The sequence below is a fragment of the Cavia porcellus genome, unplaced genomic scaffold, assembly GCF_034190915.1.
Source record: "Cavia porcellus strain 051 isolate PalLab524CR breed Dunkin Hartley unplaced genomic scaffold, mCavPor4.1 scaffold_5, whole genome shotgun sequence".
NCBI classification, from domain to species: Eukaryota; Metazoa; Chordata; class Mammalia; order Rodentia; family Caviidae; genus Cavia; species Cavia porcellus.
The window spans coordinates 5,067,899-5,074,286 of NW_026947488.1; the positions used below are offsets into that span (position 1 = coordinate 5,067,899).

Below are 6,388 nucleotides of genomic sequence, written 5' to 3' on the forward strand. Positions count from 1 at the left end.
AGTATCGATATGAAAATAAGACATCTGGGTACAAACTAAGATACCTTTACATTTTCTTTGACCCTGGATATTTTTCCACTGGAAACACAGCGTCCAAATGCTGCATCTGAAAATCATCTGAAACAATTCTGATGTGTGGGTTTTGTGCACGTGTGTGTGTGCACATAAGTGTGTGTTCTTTGAAGTGTTTTCTGGCATGACGGTTCTTAGGAGTTAGCAGTTTTTATTTTTATTTTGAGTTATGTAAAACATGTACAAGGTTCCAAAATCAGGTCTAAAAATAAGGATCGCATTCCACTTTCACCCCGCTCACCCGCTATCTAGTGGCCCATAATAAGCTGGGTTTTTCCTTGACCTCTTCAGTTTTAATTGCTTTTTAAATCACAGGCACACACGCATTTTCCAATCTGACATTAAGGAGAATACTGTTACTCTGGTCCTTTTGGGTTTTTTTCCTCTCAACCCTATACACTGAACATCACTCTGTGTCAATATACGAAGATATTCACCGCTTCTGCTGGCACTCTACTATTTGAATTTAACTATAACTTATTCAACTTGTCCACTATGAACAGATGTTTGGTCATTTCCCAGTCTTTCTCCCTTACAGGTAACACATTAAAATTATTACGTTGTCTGATGGAAAAAAGGCACTTCTTCCTCTTTCTTGGCGGTACTGGGGACTGAACCCAGGACCTTTGCGTAGGGCTATCTCTTCAGCCTTTTTTATTGTTTCCTTTGAGACAGAGTCTCACTAAGTTCCTAAGTTGCCCAGGCTGGAGTTGAATTTACAACTGTCCTGCCTCAGCCTCCAAGTGCGCTGAGATTACAGACATGTGCCACCACCCTTGGCCTGAAAATACCCATTTCTGTTGAACTGAAAGATCTCAGTGGCAACAACTCTCAAGCTTTTTCCGTGAAAACGTTACCATTTGGACAAATAAGAGAAGTAACAAAAGTGTACCAGTTGGCTTTTGAGAGGTACAAGCTCAAATTTGTTATCAGCAAGACCTCGGTTTGGGTCTTGAGCCTACCACGCCCCACAGCGGGTCATCAAGCAGGTGCCCTTTCCTGTCTTAGCTTCAGGTACAGCAACTCTGGAGCAGGCCACAGCAGCACACCTGCCTCACTGCTGTGCTGTGTTTCCTGCTGAGACTAAATAAGATATCACAGACACACACAATTCTTCCGGTATAGGCAGTTATGGGTAAATTTACCTATTATTACCAGCATCATCTGTTTCTGAATCTCTGATCTTTTATCATGAAGCAAGGAGCGTCCGGATGAACTTCTCTATGCAAGAAAGGGCAGGCACCCCCGGCTGCAGGCGGGGTGTCCACCTCACTCCTTTGGTTGCCTGCAAAGATCCAGGTAGGAAAATTATAGGAGGTCAGTGGCAGGGTTCCCCGAACAGGGTTTCTGCATTCAGTTCAGAAACATTAACACCTTCTTTATTCCTCCAGCAATCGATCTAAATAAAGATTGCCTTTGCCCCACAATTTCTTGGCTTACTAAAGGTACCAGTCACCTCCAGTCCTCCACCCCTCGGTTTGCTGGCCAGTCAGAGCCAAAATCCTGGGTTAATGAGGGCAGCTGTCTGTCTCCTGAATTGCTTCCAGGCCGAACCAAATTCATTCAGACCTCAGAGAAGCGCGTTCACCCACAGTCCTGACCTCGGACCAGCTGTTCAGCTCCGGCTCGGGAACATGTAACTTTCCAAGAAAGAAAGTAGACTCCTGCCAAGAAAGAACATCAAGTCGTCCCCTGAGCTGACCTCCATGTGTGCTGGCATGGAGTACCGGTCATGAGGAGAGGCTGGCTCAAGCCAGAGGAAAATGTGTCTCTGCTGGTTCTCATGGTCCTGCAGGATGCCTCTGGGGTTTTGGGCTGGGCCTGCGGAGCTTTCCAGGTCACCACACAATGCAGTGGGCAAAGCACGGTCCTGAGCTCAGTAAAGCAGCAAGATTGCACTCATGTATGCAGAAAGGCACTCGTTTCTTGAGTCCCCAGCATCCCACAGCCCTTAAATGCCTAGTCCAAGCCAGGCCTCAAAGAGATAGGTCGACCGAAAGATTCGGAGCCATCCCGACCCAGCAGGGGAGGCTCAGAAAATGAGTCCTCTGGGAAACGCTCATCTGGAACCACGGTCACTGTCCTGTTCCTCTCCAGAAACTGACGCCCACACCAAGAGGAACGTGTGGCTGACCATACTGCAGCCCTGACCTTCTGAGCACATGCCAAGTCTACACACCTGCACGCTTCCTATTGGGCATGAAAATAAATTCCTTGACACTGTGGGCCATTTCAGAGTCCAGCTGTACTGTCCGTTAAAAATGAGGCGTGAGTAACATTTGCTGAGGTTACCATCAGAGCTCAGGGCTGAGGCAGGGAAACAAAATCGTGCTGCCCTTGACCTGTGAGGAACTCCATGAGCAAACAGGTTGTTGCAGTCCCAAGGCTGTGCTGGGAAGGTCATCGTGCTTCAAGGGACCTAAGAGGGGTGGGAGTGTGGTTCTGAGGTCAGAGGGGCAACTCAGCTGAAACCTGGAGATAGCAAATTCCCTAACCGAAAGCCTTGGTCCCTCTATGTGGTTGGGTGTCATCACGCCTTGTGCTTTGCGGGACCTTACAATGCGAACTTTTTGAAACCAGAGTCACTGAAAGATGCAGCTGGTTAGGACAAGATCACATAGAAGCTGCACAGGTCCTAAATTCAGTACAAATGATTTTATTATGAGACAGACACACACCAAGGAGAAGGATGTGATGACGATGGATGCAGAGCTGGCAGGAGGCGCTCAGAACTCGGGGAACACCAGGCATGGCGTTGACCCCAAAACACTGGGGAGTAGGCGTGGGGCAGATCCTTCCCGCAGCTTTCCGCAGGGAATGGGGTCCTGTCAACACTTCGATTTCAGAGCTCAGAGAGAATACATTTCTACTGACTTAAGCCATCCAGTTTGTGGTAGTTAGTTACGGTTGCCCAAGAAAACAAATGCAATCCATGCTTATTTAACAGAACCGTGCTGTCTAGTTAGAAAGAACCCATTTCTCAGATTCCTTGCCGAAAGAGGCAGTCACGCATCACCAGGAGCTGTGAGTAGCAGCGGCTGGATGACCTCGCAGGGAAACTCCTTAGAAGACGCGGCCAGTATCTGTACATAGCATGCCCTCATTCTGTTTACAACTCTTCCCCTCCCCTCCTTCCGCTCCCTCCATCTCTTGGCCTCCTTCCCATTTGCAAAAGACATGTTACACCTGTGTACCAGCTACCCACCATGAATGCAATCATTACGTATTACACAATGTACTAATGAAAATCACATTTTTTAAAAAGAATCAACTGTCCCTCCGTGTCAGGGGCTTCTATATCTATGGATTCAGCCAACAGTGACTGTAAAATGCCTGGCCGTGTGCAGACTTTCTTTTCCCGTCATGATTCCTAAACCATCCAGCACTGCTATTTTAATAGCACTTGAATCGGATTAGGTATTTTCTGGAATCTAGAGATGATTTCAAGTGGCTACGAGGGGTGTATAGGGAATACACAGCAACTATGCCGTTTTATACAAGGGACCTAGCAGGCATGGATTTCAGTATTCACGCGAGCTCCGGGAAACTCTCCCCATTCACTCATGCGGCTCTCGTGCTCTTCGCCTCCACTTCTCCCCTCCTTACTGTCTGAATCAAAAACTCAGTGCCTGGGGCTGGAACAGACATCTTGCAGCACGCTACAAGGTCAAGGTCAGGAGCACTGCGAAGACCTTAGACCTCATGCCCTTGAGCTGCCCTTCCACCCCACGACGACTCTCTCCCCTTGAGCTTCTTGCTACAGAAGAGAAAAATCAACTCCTGTCTTGTTGAAGCTGCTCCTGTCTGGAGTTTCTGGAGCCTGTAGGCATCTCAATTCCTACCCGAAGCACCCAGACAGGTAAGTGTGTGTTGCTCAGTGAGCAGGGAGGGTGTGTGTCCTGCTGAGCAGAGGCCCACTGTAGAGAGCTTGGTCTCCTTGACAGTGAAATGGGATGGAAAGGAGGGAAGGGGAGATGAGAGCCTGGAAGCACGCAAGGCTAGGGCCAAGGAAGGTGGCAGCTGTCCCCGGTAGGGCTCTGTCTCTTCACCTGGACGGTCAGGGGACCAAGGCCAGCTCCCAGCCCCAGGCCTTTGCTTCTTCATCCCAGTAGGGAGGGTCCAGAACCGAGACCCCGCTCTTTTCCACTGTAGTTTTGACCTTTAACAGTAAGCTTGGAAACCACCAGATCAGCGCTGGAGCCATACCCAGTGAGCTGAACTGGGATCTGGGGTGGAGGGAAGTGGGCAGGAGGGGGTGCAGGGTAAGAGTTGAGGAGAGTGTCCCCCTCTTCAGAATCTGCGACAGGCACGGAATCTTCTCTCCCCAGAAGGCAAAAGAATTCTCCCAGTACCTCCTCGGCCTGTAGATTAAGAACAAAGAGACTGCATTAAGGAAGCAGAGGCAGCAGCCGGTGCACAGGAGCAGTGACTATCGGAGGTCACAACCAACACGCCCCAGCCCTGAGATTCCCAAACCGTTGCTTTGCTCCTTGACCCCTTTTTAAGCCTCAGAACCCCAAGAAAATAACATTGGCCAAAAATGAAGACAAAAATAAGTCCAGACTACAACAAGTCTGCGATAAAAACCCAGGGAGAAGCTGAGGCCCAGATAAAGCCAAGCAACCCACGACACACCCTAAGCACCCCCCTTCCAGACCCTCCGCCTGCTCAGAGCTCTCTGCCCTCCAGAGACCCAATCTCTGCGTCAGACCCTGGGCCTGGCAGCTGGGAGTTGGGGTTGAAGGTCACCCACCTCCAGCCAGCTGGGATCACGAGGCTCTGTGGAGGACGCTGGCCAAAACACGCATGCACGTCACCAGCAGGGGTGGCAGGGCAGCAGCACGGAGAGCACTTTGCAGAGCACGGGCAGCCCAGCCTTCCCGTTTTACCATAATCGATAGCTGCAGAAAACATACACAAACGTGATGCTCTCCATAGGACCGAGTTAGACGCCAGCCTGCAGAGCTCTATAATAAAGGCAGGGATTATTGATACGCGAAAGAAAAGTTCAAAAAGGTATCAGTCACAGCCCGGGGTACTTTCTGACGGACATGACTGGTGGGCTGGTTTTCACTTTTAATGAAGACAGAATGGAAGACAGAGCAAAGAGGCGCGGGTGCTGACTAACGGAGGGGTGCGCGGCCCGCAGCCAGAGCTCTGGAGCTGTGTCTCTATCTGGCCACGTTGCTGAGGGCTACAAGTCACTTGGGCACTGTGGAAGGCTGTGGAAGGCTGACCTCACTCACTAGACGCCCACAGCGCCCTTAGCCAGAGCTGTGACCATCCCAAATGTCCCTGTGGGGTAGTGTCACCTAGTGATGAACCAGTGACTCTGAAGCCAGCTGTTACCTGCCAGCTGCCTTAACCTCTGGCAAACCCATTCACGCGGTGAATCTCTCTCTCTGTCTCTCTCTGTCTCTCTCTGTCTCTCTCTGTCTCTCTCTCTCTCTCTCTCTCTCTCTCTCTCTCTCTCTCTCTCTTCCCATGGAAAAGAGCCACTTCGCTGCCTGCTGGCTCTAGACTTTTGGGGCCAAACAAGGTCACGATGAAACATCCCTTTTCAGCTTCTAAAGATCCATGTCCAGACAGGCTGTGGAACATCTGTCACCTGCTGTCTGGGAAGTTGTTAATATCTCTAGTTATTCATGTTTGTCTTGAAAGCAAACATGAGTTTCAAAGCAGAAATCAGAGTTATCACTGTAATAACTGGGCCAAGTTCCTGGTCCCAGTGCCCACAGGGACCCAGCAGGAATAAGATGTCACCCTGCCTGTAGTTTATACAGAAAGGCTGCACTCTGGCAACCACCCCAGACTGAGCAAGAGGGGGACTTTTCCTCCAAAGAAGAAGAGGCAAAGTCCTGTCCTGGAATTCAAGTGTTGGACTTGTCTGTTGAGCCAGTAGCTTCTGAAGTTTGTCCATCACCCAGGGGCAGAGCAACCAGACAGAAACATAGAAATATTCACATTTCTATGGCACCCACACCAAACACCAGGACACCCTCCTCCTCCTCCTCCAGCTAACGGATCCCACACTTTTCTGTTCTACCCTAAAGCAAGTTTCATATCTGCCTGTCCCACTTGGACCCCAGATACATCCTTAGTTGGGGCCACAAACTTCTCTCTATCAGCTGCAACAGTGTCCTTGGTATCGTGCTGACATTGCTCCTCCCTTAAAAACATCAGCCACCAAAGATCACGTCACTTCTCTATACAGTGTTCTCTGATTCCCGGTGCCCTTCACCAATGCCAAGCGAACACCTGAAGAATGCACCAACCCGATTACTCACGACGGCTTTAGGTGGCCTACAGGTGTGCA

The 6,388-nt window shown here is 49.8% G+C and overlaps 1 long non-coding RNA gene across 1 annotated transcript; it reads right to left on the bottom strand.

Annotated features, from left to right (window-relative positions):
* Positions 1 to 2,712: 2,712 nt before the first annotated feature.
* Positions 2,713 to 4,961, bottom strand: LOC134475856 (uncharacterized). Its single transcript, XR_010047185.1, has 2 exons — positions 4,826 to 4,961; positions 2,713 to 4,433 (listed from the first exon to the last, which is right to left on the bottom strand). It is a non-coding gene; the product is annotated as an uncharacterized LOC134475856 (long non-coding RNA).
* Positions 4,962 to 6,388: the final 1,427 nt, after the last annotated feature.